Source organism: Perca fluviatilis, chromosome 3 (genome assembly GCF_010015445.1).
Source record: "Perca fluviatilis chromosome 3, GENO_Pfluv_1.0, whole genome shotgun sequence".
Taxonomy (NCBI): Eukaryota; Metazoa; Chordata; class Actinopteri; order Perciformes; family Percidae; genus Perca; species Perca fluviatilis.
In genome coordinates, this window is record NC_053114.1 from 25,729,012 (window position 1) to 25,747,670 (window position 18,659).

At 37.6% G+C, this 18,659-nt stretch overlaps 1 protein-coding gene across 8 annotated transcripts in view; it reads right to left on the bottom strand.

Annotated features, from left to right (window-relative positions):
- tead1b (TEA domain family member 1b) overlaps positions 1 to 18,659 on the bottom strand; it is a 60,312-nt gene that overhangs the window by 40,317 nt on the left and 1,336 nt on the right. The gene's annotated exons all lie outside the window — the stretch shown is intronic.

Consider the following 18,659-nt stretch of genomic DNA (forward strand, 5'->3'; position numbering starts at 1 on the left):
CGATTAGGAGAAAATCCGATGAGATCGAATTTACAAACTCGATATTACAAAGTCGATATTCATGAAATTCAATTGGATTTTACTGTTTCCATTCAATATTATTAATTTGCATAAAAACGTGTTGATGGAAACATGGCTACAGACCGTTTAGAAAGCTTTTTTGTCAATAAAGTGTTTTTCGGGATTAAGCTACAGAATAAGCAGAAGGAAACTCCGCTAGCTGCTAGGCTAATTTATGCAGTGTAAAGTGCAAAGGTAAAACACTGAAGCCCTATCCCGTTCATCTCATCTGAGAACAAAGACATTTCTGGCTGAGTCTGTTCCTTTCCTACTGTGTATTATGTTATTCAATTAAATATTACTTATAGATATCACAAGTAGGTACTTAAGCCTAGAAATAATTCACAATAATCTCCATAATCTCTTAAACATAGGATAGAAGACAGTCAATGATGATAACTTAACAATGATTATTGTGTTCAGTATATGTCATATCACACAACATATTCACTCCTGTAACTTTCATCAGCAAAATATTAAATAATAACAATTTAAAAAAAAAAAGGCTATGATGGCGGTGATGCAGTTATTGCCACAGCCCAAATTGCGGTCAGTATATGTGTAGCCTTCATGAATGGAGTGCATTCTGCGCAGTGGCTTTAGCAGCCACACACTAGGACTTCAAGTAGAGCTGGGCAATATATCGATATTATATCGATATCGTGATATGAGACTAGATATCGTCTTAGATTTTGGAGATCGTAATATCGCATAAGTGTTGTCTTTTCCTGGTTTTAAAGGCTGCATTACAGTTAAGTGATGTCATTTTCTGAACTTACTAGACTGTAACTATTCTATTATTTGCCTTTACCCACTTAGTCATTATATCCACATTACTGATGATTATTTATCAAAAATCTCATTGTGTAAACATTTTGTGAAAGCACCAATAGTCAACACTACAATATCGTCTCTGTATCGATATCGAGGTATTTGGTCAAAAATATCGTGATATTTGATTTTCTCCATATCGCCCAGCCCTAACTTCAAGAGACTTTGACAGTTTATTAAGGTGGTAAAATTACATAAGAAAGAAACATCAGAATTGATTTCAAATGTTGTGTTGAGGGTGCAGTGAGAACATATCTTATTTATCATTTGGAGGTTGAGTTTATATTTATGGAAGAGGTGTGCTGGCTTAAGGGGTGGACAAGCCCAAAAACGGACACAGCAGATAGCATGCCATTCTGTTTATAGATCATTGGGTTCATGGGTGGACATGTTCATAAATTTTTGTCGTTATGTATGGTCATACAGTCTTCACAGTCATACATTTTAACATGACAGTTATACATACATACCCTCATGGGCAGATCACAGCATTTACGTGACACAGGCCTTTACAGTCATGCATATGCGGAAATTATAAATTTGACTTAACGGGAGAATTAGTGCTATCAAACTATAAAAGAGTGTAAAAGTTTTCTCTGGGAGCTTGCCAGTTTTTGGTTTTGTCAGACTATCTTGCAAACGCTGATGAGCAGATTAGCATCTTGAATGTGTCCATGAAAGGAAAAAGAAAACTGTAAACAAACTGGTAAACTCAAACCATGTAAGACAAAACTGTCTTAATTGTGGGTAAATAAATAATGCATGTAAATGTTTGAAAAAGCTTGCTCTGAGGCACAGCAACTGAACACATAAACTTGGAGGAATAGCCTGCACATTGTCTGAAAGGCAAGTTCTGACCAGATCCAAGAGGGAATAGGCAGAGCAACAAGTGGATAAGACATCCGTGAGTACGCTCAAGAGGAAATTCTCGTTTCAGATGGGTTTCTCATTGTCCAAATCAGCTGTCTATACCTTAACTGCTCCTGCTTCACTAACTCTGTGCAACTTGAAATGTTATTTTATTCATCACATCCATTTTTTCAGATAAACACAATAAGTACATGATTTTATATTGGGTAGCGAGCTCTGTCAAACGTTTCTGAGTCTAGTAACATGTCTAATGGACAGAGTAACTTTTTATCTACAGTCTAGTTCAAGACAAACACAAAAACAGATTGGACTTTCAATATAAAAACAATCTCAGTTTGTGTCAATTGCCACCGCCTTGATTCACGATCTAAAATGCTTTTATGTTTTACTTCCTTTACTAACAATTCACTGAGGTTTCCCTCTTTTTTTAATCTCTCTCTTTTTTCCAGACAACTGCTTCCTCTCTGAGCAAGATCCCATTCAAGCAGCACAAGCTGTCAGGAAGTGGGAATAGTGGCATATGTTTCTTCCAGCATGTCAGTTTGTGAGGGGGAAAGGGGGGATGGGAGCAAGCTGTTGGGGGAAAAAAACTCCCAGAGAGTGGAAAGAGCTTTTACTGAAATCCGTTTTTGTGTGCCGACTGCTGACACAGCAGAACTAACTCACAAACTGATGAGGGAGGGGGTGAAAATTCCTATTTCAACCACTAAGAGGCTGGGACTCTTTCTAGATGTGCTCCTCTCATCCCAACCAAATGATGAACTGTCCTCGTAATCACTTACATCTTACATTTTCACAGCAAGATGGGGTTCCAAAGAAAATATTTGTTTCTATCCTCATTAAGTCCAAACATTGAATTACTGTGAGATTTGTAAAAAGCTAGAGTTATGTTAAAAATGCCATGACTTTGCACAAATATTTTTTCTCTAGAGTTGCTGCCAATAGGTTTCAATAAAGCTTTATAATGTCTAGTCTACTAAAACATTCTTTAGCACAAACTCATTCCCACACCTTTATCAAAACAACCCAAGGGAAAAACAAATATTACAGCTAAACTATAAGTATACTTATATCCATAAATCGATAAAAAAAAATTGTATCTTTCTAAACCTCTTGTCAAAAATATAAAAAAATTGTATTAATAAGGTAAATGTGATTCATTATTAAACCTCAACTACCACTATCCTATCAATAAGGGCCATGGCCATAAAGGCTATGCAACACCTCAATATTCTCATTTTGTCAAAACTAAAATCCAAGCAGAGCATTCAGAGAGGGAAGAAAAAAGTCAAGAATCTCCAATCGATAGATCACTGAGCATGTATCAAATCACTCTACTACAGATAAACATTAATAATTCTCTTCTACAAAAATTACCCCATAAACAATGTTTCTCCAGAGGGCTTTTCTCTAAATTGAGATCAGATGTGTCTGAGGGAAAACTAAACAAGTCAACCAGCACATATAACACAATAAACCTGACAACATTGGATTTTTCAACTCAACTTCTACCATACTCTCTAACGACGGTTAGATTTGTGTATCGTCATCAGTGTTTCCCACAGGTTGAGGTTGAGAATCCTGGGTGGCGCAGGATGTGACAGTGCAGCATGTGATGGCTGGGTTCAGTAATAGACTAGTCAAACAAGGGTTTATGAACTATTTGTTGAAAAAATGACTACATAACAAGATAATTTAGAAATAAATAAATATTGACATATTACACAAACCAGACTAGAAGATTATACAGATATAGATAAAGTGTAGCCTATGATGTGCTTTGTCAATTAAATCTGGTTGGTTTGTCAAATACATTTTATGGTTCAGTAGATTATATACCTGATTAACATTACCCGGAGCCAAAATGTAACATGAATTAACAACTTAACCTTAAAACAATACTAAAATCCATACAGAAAGTAACATGTTATTATAAAACTCAACACTGTGCAAATGTCTACTCCTAACGCCTGTTCAATCATATTACACTAAGGCTATCCAAAGTTAATTCTTGTTCATTTTGTTTGTCATAGATCACTGTTAGTTTTTTAGTTGTTTTAATCAGTGTTTTGGGGATCCTAATAATGTTAAACATGCTGTTTTGTACTATACGTGTCTGTGTTGCACTCATTAAGATCTCATCTGAACAGATTTCTGGCATTCAAACAACTCTGGATTGTAGTTTAAAACTCGGTGGTGATGGCGCAGCGGATATGACACATCCCTTTGGTGTGGGAGACCTAGGTTCGAATCCCACTGTGATACAACAACCAATGTGTCCCTGAGCAAGACGCTTAACCTCTAGTTGCTTCAGAGGCTTGGGACTTCTGACATATATAGCAATAGTAACTTGCTTTGGATAAACTAATAACAAAAACACACTGCTGTGGAGAGGGTGAACAACCAGACTTTGATGTAGCAGGGCTCCAGACTGCGACCAAACTTTGAGAGTGTGCGACTGAATTTTAAATTTGCCCCCTTTTTTTACATGTTAAATGTCGAAATTTCGGTACCTGAGCACTTAAGCGCAAGCTTATCTGTCCTCTCTGAAAGTTGACAGAGAGCAGAGCTCTGACACACACACGCAGAGGTGCAGACGATGCAAACTACGTCGGCTCTGCAGTCTTGTTGAAGTCACGGCAATGCCGATAAAGTGGTTGCAAGTGTGGTTACAGTTTTTAAAAACTTCATGCAGACAGCGTTTGCTGCAATATTATATTAATGGCGAGCCGAAAGCGGTCGCGGTGCTGTTGACGTTACACTTCCTGTGAGACAAGCAGCAGGCACAGTGGTTTCTATGCCCTGGTGACTGACTGACAGGCTGAGGTTTGAAGGCAAGGCAACTTAATTTCTACAGCACCTTTCAGCAACAAGGCAATTCACAGTGCTTTACATGAAACATTAAAGAGCAGTTAGAAACGGTCATGATGAAAATAAAACTAGAAGAAAGAATAATATACAAATACAAGTTACAGTGAGTAAGAAATGAATAATTATTCAATTTAATAGGTTGTAGGATTTTTATTTTTGTTTAATTTATTTAGAGTGTAACATATTCTAATAACATAATGTTCTAAGTACATAGGATAAATATGTTTGGAATTATTTTTACAACTGAAATAATGGTTTTGTAATTACAGAGGGAAAGTACCGAAAACAGAATTTCAGGTATCGGTACCGATATTGGTTCAGATGCGAAAGGTACCCAATCCTAAGGGTAATAGCCTAAACAATGCATGTTTAATTTTAAGTTGAATTCATTGTAATTGTAGACTAGAGCTGGTATATTTTTTTAATATTTTGTGTACTGTCATGACAGCAATGGTGACTTTTATGTTGCATCTTCAAAAGTGACGCTAAATTTGAAACAGCACATTGTAATTTCTGCATCTATTATCAAAGTATTTATTAGTAATACAGTGGAAATTATTAGAAATGTGAATATTTGGTTAGCATGTTGATTTACGGTGTGTGCCCCTAAATCTTCTGGTTGCGCCCCTAAAATTTTCAGTTGGTGGCCACTGTGCTCCTAGTGAAAAAAGTTAGTCTGGAGCCCTGTGTAGGATGTCCAGGACGCTTTCAGAGCGGTGTGGCCACAGCATTTCTACAGTTTATCATACAGTTAATCCCACGGAAAGCCACAACACCACAAGCAGCATGCTACTACTAACGTTAACGATAGCCTCTGAGCCTGAAATGAATCATTGATGCTGTGTCACGCATGCAGTAAACCTGTTTGAGTCGTGACTCACTCGTGAGTCTCTAGTATCATTAACTTGGATCAGTTGAGTCCTACTACAATTCTATCTAAAATGATAACAGCGCCACACACAAACCTCTTGCAACATTAGCTACTACTAGTCCTAGCCATCTTAGTTGCCAAAAGCTTTATAACTTACAATTTCGTAGGCAACCACAACTTCACAAGTCAACTCAAGCGACTGAGTGAGCAGAGAGACTTATATAGGTTATAGGAACCTCCTGAACCGCAGGCTCAGAGCAGGAAACATTGCAAGCTTGCCTCGTCTCGCCTCGCAGACCATGGAACTCATGAGTCCTCGACAACTCATGAGTTCTTGCGGGAGTCAGTCAATCCCACGAATCAGCTGGCTACATTGTCATGAGTGGATTTGATTCAGACGAGCGAGTGAAGTCTCTCCTCGAGCTCAGTGTAAAGCAAATCAACAACAAGAGCCATTCTTTCACTTCTGAAATAACATACAATGTTCTGTACGTATCCTAGCTAGGCCTACTGTAGGTTTTGTGTATAAATGTAGTATGTTAAAATGCAATTAGGTCGAGCAGACAGTCAGAAACATTGCAAGCTCGCCTCGGCTCGCCTATAGATCAATACTGACTCAAGTGACTCGCACAACCCAGATCAGTTTAGTGAGTGACTCAGAATAACCTGAATCCTTAAAAGGAATTGAGTTTGCCAGGCCTAGCATGCAGCATGTGATGTCATGCGGGGGAAGGGCTGGAGGCCGCTAGTCTGTGTGCTATAAAATCACATTGTTGATTGGAAAAAAATGTAATTTGAATTTTATCTTGGGTTTCGTGAGCGACGGCGTGAGGAAATCTGATTGAAAAACGGTAGTGAGGAAAGAGCGCACACATTCTTTTCACTTTTCATCTTCATCTCATCTGATCAATTCAATACACAGAGCTTGGAATATCTATTTTTGCACATTATGTACATAATATGGAAAACGTAAAACGAGATACTATTTTTTAAGATAATTGTTTGGGCATTTTAGGCCTTTATTTCCGACGGAACAGCTTAGACTTGAAATGGGAGAGATAGGGGGAATGACATTCAGCAAAGGGCCGCAGGCCGGAGCCGAACCTGCGGCCGCTGAGCCAAGGACCAAGCCCCTCCACATGGGCGTGAGCCCTACCAGATGTACCACCCAGGCGCCCATAAACATGTCTTTTAAAAGAGCTACATACCTACACATTACAAAATAAACGTTTACGTAAAGACCATAACGTTAGACCTCTCTCTCCCACACCATGGTTGATGCTAAACAACTGAGCCCCTTAGCAAGCAAACTAGCTTACTAGCACACACAAATAAGAGAAAAGTGCTAATAAACTGTATGTTACTACAGCTTTCACTGCTGTGGATGCACGGAGCATCCATCTTGGATTTTGCTCGGGGTAATGAGATGTTGTCCAACTTTCCGACTCTGAAACCCAACTTCAGAGGGGGCTCCATTTGAAGTTTCCAACTTGGAACTCGGAAATTCTAACTTCCGAGTACAAATGGAACGCACTATTAGTCTTTGCGATGTGTTCAAGTGCAATTTTTTGGCCAAGACGAAGGCAACGTTCGGCGACTCCACAGTCGCCACTAGTTCTTGGGCATCTGCTTGGTGTGTCAGGGCCTTAAGACCCCAGGGGATTGAGGCTTTCAAGATAAATATGAAGTTTCACGCACAAGTAATAAAAGCCACACAGAGGTTCTAAAACAATTACTTTTACATTATGGCCAAGAACTACCCAGCTGTGTGTCGCACGTAACCTTGCATCTACTCTTTCCTTCAGGTCATCCAGAAGTCCAGGCATAGGCTTCATGCACATTTCCATTTATTTTATAAGGTTTCTGAAATGCATTCGCAAACGTTTTATTCAAGCAGTGCAAAGCCTCAGAAGATGTCAAAAGTATGCTATGTTGATTTTACCTTTTTACCATCTGCTTCTTTGTCATCTGAGTAACGTTTCCTGTATTGAATTGAAAAACAACAAATTGTCTGTCACGGTCTTTATCCTGATCCTTTCTTAGTTTTTTTTTTTGATTGCTTAGGCACTATCTGACACTCTACACACAAACCACAAAACTGTTATCCACACCAGCAAAACATTATACATCTTCAGCAAAAGCAAACAATTCTTGCAAAACCCTTAAACCTCTTTTAAAAATGTCTTTTGTGTCAATACAGTGCACACAAACCATCAGTTCAATCAGCCGACGGAGCACCAACTACGCACCGATAGTATAAATGAAAAACACTTGTGGCTTTTGCTTTTTCTCTGTGCAGGGCACAGCCGTTTGCAATAAAGTTTTGTCATACATGTAGTAAACAAACACAGGTACACACAGGTATCCAAATGTGTAAAATATAGTTGTGTATTCCAAACATAACACACTATCAATACAAATAAGGGGAAAGGGGGTTTTCATTTCTCAAATCTTCTGACACTCACAGCAAAAGCGCAGTAGATATTGGCTTCCAAACCAAATGTTTACCTCTGGCCTATTTATAGTGCTGATGTGTAAGTGAACTCATCATCTAAAAGTGTTTTCACATGTCAATGTGGAAAGGCAATTGGCAAAATAGTGAAGCAATGTAGAGACCAATGTTTACAGTTTTGCTAGAATGTGTTATTAAATTGCAAACTGAGTGTAAAGCAGTGACTTGTGTTTATAGCTTTGCAAATAGTGTTATAAAATTGCATACTGCGTGTAAAGCAGAGAATGTGCATTCAGTTTGGCACACTTGGTAAACATTGGCTGCGTTGATGGTTTACGGAGATAGTGAGTTGGTGTTTAAGCATTCAGAAAAAAAACTTGGGGAATTCATTTTCAACAAATTTCGAATGCTAACATGGTTTGCACTGAAATGAAATCATTAAACTTTAGCTTGGTTGCTGCAAATAACATGTTTGGAGAATGTGCAAACTAATCATATGAACATGAATAAAATATGAATTCAGACTAATGCAACAATTTAGCAGCCATAAATAATTTATTGAAGGATTTAAGCGGTACTTTTACTACTATTTACAGTACTATTGCTATTCCTTTATTATGAATTGACAATTGACCCAGTATATTTTGTACTGCACACCCACTTCCTATTTGGTGTATGTGGGTCCAAGATATTTATTGTTTGGATGACCTGTGGAATTATAATTCTAGCCTTTTTCATTCATTCAACTCTTGTTCATCAATGCTGCACTGTCAAAACTACAACTTTGTTTATAAAATGTCAAATTATTACCAATATAATGTGGGATGTAGTGGAATAATGGAGGAAATAAGTGTTTGCAGTGAAGGAGGAAGAGGATGTGGGGTAGAGTCATTTAGATGTCCACATAAAATAGTGAGTGCATACTTTTTCTATTACATACCAGTATCAGTAAACAGAAAATCAACATATACTGATCTATCGAATTATCTATATCTTCTCATGTCAAATGAAGATAGGGTTTGTTGACTTGTCCTCATACGAACACTGAAATAATACAGGATAATAGGCATCCCCATCCTAAAAAGATCCTGTGACATCAAATGGATGCTTTTACTGTATGCAACATGTGAATAACGTGGCAGAGTTGTCAATGAAGACGGTCTCTTAGTGCCTTAGAATCTGTGGACTAATTATGTCTTTTAAAAGAAGGTATGAATGTCACCCATAGAAACACTTGTGGCTTACAGATAATTGCATACTTCTGTCTTTGCAGGGTGTTCACCATAGAAATGGTCTTATTTGTGAGATGCGGGGTGGAGATTGCCTGCAATGCAATAAGTGAGTGTGGTAGCTAAGCAGAGTAGTAGCTGTGACATGGCATTATGGAAAATTACACTTACCATGAGATTACATAAACCACTCACCAAGCTGGAATCCAGCTCCTTAAATTAAGAGAACCCATTTCACCCATCAAACAGAGCAAGGTAATGAAATAGCAGACGAGGTCTCAAATGTAATTTTCCATGTGGAGTTCTTTTGTGTCGTTATCTCAGAGGGTGCAATAATGATTCTGTGAATGACTTTTGTGCACCCCATAATGGCCCACAGTAGTTAAGGCCACAGTGTGTAAAACTATAATTACCATGTGATTTCAAAACTCAACATTTTCAGCTAGTTGTATAGACATATCCTGGCCTTTTTATGATTAGAACAGCAATGTCAAAAATATTCCATTTTGAGCAACACAACCAACTATGAACATTTGCATTGAGTAAAATTCCATTCACTTTCAAGTTATTAAAACTAATTAATTACCTCGGTTTATGGAATGAAGTCTTTGATGGCAGGTATTTTAAAGACCTTGAGATTTCTTTTACAGGGCAAACTAAAATTAATAAAAAATCTATGGAAATACAGTATTTACAAAGCTTTACCACACACGGTTAAGTTCAGGCATGCAGTAAATCAGGCTTGCAATAAATCAAAATCAACTGAATAGGTTTGAGCCCTAGTCTTTAATTGAAAGAATATACCTTTTGGATCACACACTTAACTAATTGAATTTCAGAAAAGAAAACGTGGTAGATGGCAGGGAAATTTTTAATTATCGCAGTCATGTCGAAAATATGTCCCATTTCTCAAACACCAAACTACGCAAGAATGTCAGGTCAAAACTATTGATTCTGTATTGTATTTTCTATTAGGTTTCATGAATAAATCTACATGTTTGGAGTACAGATGAATGAATAAACAAGGTTTTCAGTACCAATTTCCGCGTGTCCACTGGAGAGGCTACAAAGCTTGCTTATGCCGCCTCTGATATTGGCTATGGCCTAGTGTTTATTTCATGCCTCTTTGAACCTGCAGGCTGAGATGCCGTGAATCTGTCTGATATCATTCCACTCAAATCTGAGGCCTGGATCCCACCGCCCAGCAACCATCAGGCCACTGTGGGATCAATCTTTGTTTGCTAGAGAATAGGATTGATTTACAGGTTCTGTCAAAGCAGCCCTCTTTACCTGCCTCAGACTGAGAAAAAGGTAGCAACAACACGACCTGGAAAACATCAGATATGTCGGCTAAAGGTCCTCCACTCAACAAAGGCAAAATGGACTTTAAATCTAAGACACAAGCAATTCTCCTTCTGAGGATACATCCCTGTCCTGCCAGTAATACCAAAATATATATATATTTTTAATACAATTCACTATTCAACCACAAAATGTAATGAAAGCTCAGAAGACATTTGCCTATCAAAAATTTGCAGTGCATTCCAGACAGAATACGCCCATGTCACCGTGGTGTGGAGTGCGAGCGGAACACATAAAGCTCAGGAAATTAAAGCTGTAAATAAAGGTCCGTCAGATAAAGGATCTCCTGACAGTTATGAGAGCAGAGCAGGCCGAGAGCTGGCCACTGGCTCATTCAGGACGCGTGCGGATGGGCATGAAAAAACAAATCACAGTGATGACGAGCATGAAGGCCACCATTTGCATTTGGCTCTGCCAATTCACACCGACTTTCATCTCTTTTCTTCTTCTTTAGCCATCATTTACCCCTTATATACTTCTTTCCTCCCTGTCTCTCCACATTCCTCCTTTCCTCTCTCTCTCTTTTCTTTTGGCAACTCCTGCATGTTACACTGGACTCATTCATCATAAAACAGCCCCCTGAGAGGTGCTGTGTTTTTTATACAATTTACCAATTATGTATATTGTGACTTTATTTTGGGGATGCCTACGGGTGCATTAAGAATATATTAGCACATAAATATCTTTGAGATATCATCATCAGTAATGTAGATATGACACCCAACAGGTAAAGGCATGTATTGTTCATAGGATGTTGTACCATATAACACATTGCCTAGCTCTAGGAAGTTGAGTTTGTTTGTTTTGTTGGCAGACTGGACAAAAATCTGACATACCTTAAAAGTTACAAGGATGTTAAGAAAATTCAATTTAATTGTCTGCACCTTTTGGGCCATGTACAGTTTGAAAATACTTGGCCATTTTCTATGTCAACTGTTTGGCATTGAAAGAAGACAAAGTCAGCTATGTAAGAAATAATCAAAACCTGTGACTTAGTGGTATTAAAGCCACCCTATTCACTATTCAGACACACCACACTACACTAGGGTAGTGACATGATCACAAAAATCATAAGCCAAACTAAAGCTAAATTAATTTTGGGCACTCTGTGGATATTGAGAAATAAGGATCCAAGGTTGAGACACTAAGCAGGTAGTTATTAAGCCTCTGGGGTCTAAGCCATTTTTTCCCCCCAATCTTTCAGTCGCCTGGTTTCCTTGTGTAATAATGCTTGTATAACCTCAACCCTGTAATGCGCAAACAAGTTATAGACAAAAAAAAAATTTCAGGACAACCTGGGCTATCAGGATATGTATGCCGCAGGGTTTTCACATGAATGTATAAATTGTTATATGACTTTAAAGACAAAAGAAAAAACTAAACGGAAATTGAATCTCCCAGAAATGTATTCATCACACAGAACAATAATGAACAAGACTTTTGGCTTTTGAAAATTGTTCTCCAAAGTCTTGACAATCAAGGTAAACAAAAATAAACACCCTCACTTACACAAATAAAAAACTATACTGACAATAAGTCACATAAAATATGTAAAAACCCAATAAAACTAGCTATCTAATCTACACATTATTTATTACAATTACGCCGTTATATCATTATTTCAGCTCTGCAGTTCCAAGAAAGTAAGATGCTACCATGAAGCGACGCGGACATATCTTGTTTCGCGGAATATGATATATAATTTCATCATCGTGGATTTATTGTACAAATGTTACAAAAATACACTGCAGTTTCAGTTAGATTACAAAGCTTCTGGAGGGCCTAGAATTGCAAAAGAGACCTTGTTGAAATGCCACAGATCTTAGCTCCTGGATGCAAAAACAAGTAAGTGTCTACACTGCATTGATCTAAAGATATTGAAAATGAGATAAAAAGTATAATTTATTGTTGTATACTACATCGTTGGCCCCACAGGGTTAAGTAAGACACTATACTAAAATGCTACGTGTAGCCAACACTAAACAAAAAATTGAATCACTGTTTTCGTGAATATTCGTCCATCAGCAACCAAAACCTGGTTGAAAAACCATCGAAACATCTGAACATATGGAATCTTGAAACCATAGCATAAAGATACCATTCACAGTGTTTAAAGAATAAATTTGGCAATTTTCTAGATTTTTCATATCGTCAACGAATCCCATGAAAAAACAAAACCAACAATGAACTAATCGTACTAACAAAGGTTGTCTGTGTAGCCTAATACAACGTATCCCTCTGTGCCATAAAAGTCTACTGTTACTATAACTATTAAAAACATAAATGAGCCTCGCCATTGCACTGCGTGACATTTGACCTTTATTACTATGAACATGGGCACTGTAAATACACCATTCTGCTGACTTAAATATATATAACAAGAGCACCAAATGTGTATTAATCCGCAGCTGAAAATAGTCCCCAACAAATGCTCTACTTGCGCTTGTTTAGGCAACGTTTCCTAAAAACTACAGTGCCAAGGTGTTTTAGAAAACTATTTAGGCTTAAAAAAAATGAAAATATATATTTGTGACCTGAAGCTTTATGTCTTTAGTAGGAACAAATGGACTGAGGGCCACAGACAGGAAATTGAGATGGACTGACGCACCTTTGGTTTTGTTCTCTTCATGCTTTTTGTTGACAATAACAAAAATAAAGAATATCTGCAACATATCTTTTAATTTGATGAAATACGAAAAAAAAAAGAAAAAAGGGATATTGAAGGATGTAGTGTTTGTTTGTTGACAGAACAGCTAACCTTTGTTGGTGATATAATTATAAACCAACAAGACTCCTTGTTGGAAATGTATACTATTTGGATCTATTAAACAGAGAGAGAGAAAAGTTTGGATACAGCTCTCCATTGCTGTGTCCCAGCTTGGATTCCAAACTAATTTACTGGGTACAGCCTGCATATTAATGTTGGGAGCTTACCCTCCAGTCTATCTGTGCCTCCACTGAATCCAGGGCACCTTTAGGGCAGAGAGAGAGCCTGCCTGATCTGTGTCAGCCATGATAACAATACAGCGACCATTGATGAAAGGTCTTGTGGAAATTTATTACAAGCAACGGAATACGGTGCCAGAGAGACTGAATAACCCACATTTGAATACAAGCCACAAATTATACACAGTTTCAGTAAATGAAGTGACTGTGTGCCTTTGTTCTATGGGCTTCCTTTCACTAGTGGAAAGCTGAACACCACTACCGCTCCTATGGCCAGCACTGAGAAAGGAAGTTGTTGAAGCCGAGATTTCCTGCTGCATTGTGGTTAAGAACTCAAAATGTGTATAGTGGTTACAGAAACTGACTCATCTAATGATTCATGAAGTACATATTGCTTTTCATCTCTGTGTGATCATGAGGAAGCTCATGTATTAGTCTTTTAATTCCAAATAGGAATAGATAGAAAAAATACATGTCCTAGCAACTTAATAACTTCTGAAAGAACTACACATCAATTATGAGCGGTTAAGACATTATGCTGTCCAAATGTCTTTTTCCCAAAATGAAGGAGACCGCCATATGGGAAACATTATAAGGCTGTAATATTAAAGTGGTAAGCCTTCAAAGGGTCATAGAAGCTCAATCATTTGGTGCTTTATGTAAAACTAGAAAGACTCAAACATGACTTGTTCGTTTTGAATGATTAGGCAAAGTCTTTTACAACTGGAGCAAAATGGGAGTAGACTTAAACACAGCCTGTCTTCCATAAGTATGCACAACGAGAAAAAAAAAACGGTGTTGCACTCACTAAGGTGGTTGACAGGGCCAAAGTGCATTCGGTAGCTGGCAGTCATTTTATGGCTGCAGTACTGAAGCAGATTTACTAAGATGACGTCAGTGGCTTTGAGCCAGCTTTTCCTTTTTGGTGGCACTCTCCGCTGGCCTCAGTGGGCCCTGCTCAAACTGCTGAGCAGCAGTGCATACTCTAAAATTCCCTTTCTAGACCAGGGTTTACCTCAGGGCACACACAGTCTGGAAGCCTGCAGGAGTGTCCCCTTTTTAAAGCGTGCTTTGACTGCGGAGAACACTGATGTTTTGATGTGATTCTACCCCTGCCACACATCACATCTAATTACACAAATAATGACTCTGTGTCCGGATTCAATTACAGATCACAGATCTTTTTCTAGCCAGGAATTTTCATAACAAAAAAAAAATGATGTATTATTATTTCAATTAAAATGTGGGACACATAATGTGTTCACATTCCCATGAGGAATTTCACAGGCCTTTTAATAGAAATAGAAAACATGCCTTGTTGCACATACGTTTGTATTTTCAGTCAAGTGAAGCCTTTATTTCTAAAATCAATATCCTGTTCATGCATGTATGGTATAGAGTACTATCCAGAAACAATGTAAAAACAGAGAACTACCAAAGCTATTAACTGTTGACATTAACACATATAACAACTAACTTAAGTGTTACAAAGGTGCAACCCACCAACCAAATACCAAGACAGAGAAATAAAGACGTTTCCTCATCTGTGTAGACAAACACTAGTAAACACAAACGACTGCTAAAAGTTATAACTGCATTCTCGTGCAGAAAAACTGCTGTTCAACATTACAGTGTGTTAAACTTTTATTAACCGGATAGCAATAACCTCAAACTAAATTTGTGACCATTTCGATTTAAAGACTTTTGTATAAAATTAGAGCTGGCCCGACACTATTTTTTTGCTTCCCAATACCGATTCCGATACCTGAACTTGCGTATCGACCGATCCCATACCAGCGTGTAATATATTTTATTATGTTTTAACAGCTGTATATCCCTGTATGGATGTGATATTATTATCTATCTTTGTTGTCGGTCTGGCTCAGGTTAAACTCTTTGTGAAACATTAACAAACACAAACAATGAATGCCACAGAACGTTATTTTATTATGCAGTTTGACAGTCAGTTCAGAACTCCAGTAAGACTAAAAAATAGTCAATTTTGTGGCCGGGTTAGCTCAGTTGGTAGAGCGGGCGCACATATATGAAGGTGTGTACCGCGACGATTTCCTGCATGTCATCCCCCTCTCTCTCCCCTTTCATATCTATCTGTTTTTTCCATTAAAGGCTGAAATGCCCCAAAAAAATCTTTTAAAAAAAAATAGTCAATTTCAAACAAATTTTAGTGGAATTAAAATGAGATGCCATCCTGAGAAAATAAATACATCAATGCTCTAAAGCACCTGTTGCATAGGAGCACGGACTACACAGGTGCTTCTCTCCAACAGCAAGTTAGGACTCTCACACACAGAATGTATTTCTTAATGTGCTTAAATTATAAACAGTCAGGAACCATTTGTGGTTATCCAAAAAGCTAAAGGAACAGTTTTATTTAGTGTTATTCTGAGATTTAAGTGTCACTGATAGTTTTAGTGTTTTCGTGTGTTTTCGTCAGAGAAGTGTTCGATAGCACACTTCATTATCTACACTATACTAAGTATATCTCCAAGTGTCATAAGTAAACATCACCATATTCTGTCATTACTGTATGCAAAGACTGCACAAAATTATTTGTCATAAACATGGTAAGAGCTATAATTTAAATAGGCCTACATAAAAATGTATAGGTGAGGAGTAGGGATGTAACGATTACCGGTGTAACGGCTAACCACGGTAAAATAGTTGACGATAACAATTACCGTTTTCATTTAAAATATCATTATTATCACAGTGTGGAAACCGTGTGTTCCCAGCTTCATCAGAGTCTCCTGAAGTTGCAGCAGCTCAGCTGTAAACAGACTTTTTTCTTTATCATTTCTTTCCCATTTTCGGACTTGTTGAAGTGATGTGTGTAGCCTAGAAAGTAAGTGAAAACTATTCTGTAGCTTGCTAAACTGTCATGGGTTTTACTTTTATATTCAGGTTGTGTTAGGGCAATATGCTAGCAAGGTGCAATCGCCAGTAAACAGACTAGCGCTGTGGAGCCACGTGCTTAGCTATTAAAATGTGTATTACACTGTTTGCTCCGTTATGGATATGTGTGCTGTAATAGATGTGGCTTATTCTCAGTTTGTGTTACTGAGCAATATGTTACATTTATGTTAATTATTACAGAGAAATTATTGTAATTCTTAGTATTGTTTCTTGTTATATGCTGGTGGCTATAACATTTAGTTTTGGTAAATAATGTTTATAGTAAGTCAGATGCTTATTAATGTGCGTTATTATTTGTTTATATTTCAGAACCACATCCAACTTCACATGTAACGTCAAATACAACTTCATAGTTAACTTCATATTCGAGTTGTAAATAAATCTTCCTGGATCTCAAAGTCAGACATCTCTGGTTCAAGTTCTTGCCGGACACCCTACAGCGGGCCAGTGTTTCAGTAGTCTGTTTTCAATAGTTTTTACAAGCCTATTGCCTATATTTTTGTAATATACTAAACACTATTACACTTTTTGAAACTATTTCAGCTTGTGTAGGCCTATCAGTGCTTTCTAAACATATTGAACACACTTTAAAAATACAACGATAATACCGAAAACATGATAATTTTGGTCACTATAACCGTGAGGTTAAATTTTCTTACCGTTACATCCCTAGTGAGGAGTCTGGTGTGTGTGTGTATACCCATTAGCAAAGACATTGGATAAATATTTGACCAAAAATATTAGTTTCTAAAAGTCGACAACCCTCGCACAGTATGGACAACCAAAGTAAAGAAGTGAGTCACTTGGCTCCAAGAAGTAACACAGTCCACTTTGTGCTTCACAAAAGCACATTATTCTGTCCAGACTTCACAACAGATAGACTACACTTTCTGTAGTTCTTTCCTCAGACCTCAACAAGGCAACAAAACCTGAAAAATGTATTAAAGTTACACATCGCCCGTGTAATGTAAAAAGTGCTGTTAAATGTTGCTCAAGACTAAATCCAATTTTTTTTTTAAACGTTTATATACAGAAAGACAAAGGCTCAGTGTCATCATAGCTGTGAACATATCTTTGTTGTAGTCTCTTTATCAAACTATAGGCAATGCTTAAAATGATGCACTATGCTCCATCAAAAAGCAGGGGAAGTTTAGTAACTCCTAGTTTCAGAGGTAAAGCCTCATTCAGTTAAACAAAAACAACATCCTATTCTTGCACAAATGTTATGCAGGCTTCAGTCCAACAGGTCCACTGGTTGCATAATCTAAAAACAAAGCATCTATTTCTACCCCTAATGTTTTCTTCCAAGCAAGCAGATTTACACGGTGACATGTCTGGGGTTACGCCTGACTGCATTCAGACTGTTTCCTGAAAATGAAAACAGCCCTTTCATGTTAATTAATTTTTATTTTTTTTATTTTGTCTTTTCAACGTCTTTTTTTTGTCTCATAACAAGTTACATAAAATGATTAACAGCATTAACTGTAAGAAAAGGCATCTGGTCATAACCAGCTGCTTTGACATTAAAAGCAAAAGATGTGGGAGGCTGTAGGTGCTGCAGCCAAAAACTTGTAGTAACGTTAGTAGTAGTAGTAGTAGTAGTAGTAGTAGTAGTAGAAGTAGGGATGAAAAATGGATGTTGTTCAAGTTTGTGCAGGTCTTTTTTTCAACCCATTGCTCAGTTGTGTCACTTCCTCTGTTAAGCTTACTAATACAAAACAGCAACTTTAACAATCTAGTTTTTGTTGTTGTTGTTTTTTAGAAGCGATGGCAACTGAAGCCACAAGATGTCTGACTAGACAGCTGATTGAGATACTAAAAAACTATTGGAGAGCTCACTAGAGAGTGAATGAGGTTATTACATAATTCTAAGCTAAATTAATGAAGTATATTGACACCTTGATGGAATCACAACAGCATATCTGAGCTGTGTAAACAACTGTGGCCTGATGACCTGACTGGGCTGTTTGTTCAAAGCAAACCAAATCTGGCCATTTAAAGTCGCAAATACACAGAAAAGTGTCAGGGGTAAAAACAAATGGAGACTAACCAAAGTCTGGCACAAAGAGGACATCCTTCAATGTTTTGTGCAACAGGGTGTACACCCACTTTTAAAGCCAACTTTACTGTTGCTAATGAAAGCTTTTGGCCTTATTCTCATCCCTCTCTTTGCATAATAGCCTGTGTAATTTCCCAGAGTCCACAAAAAGCTATGGGGATGAAATCATTGTAA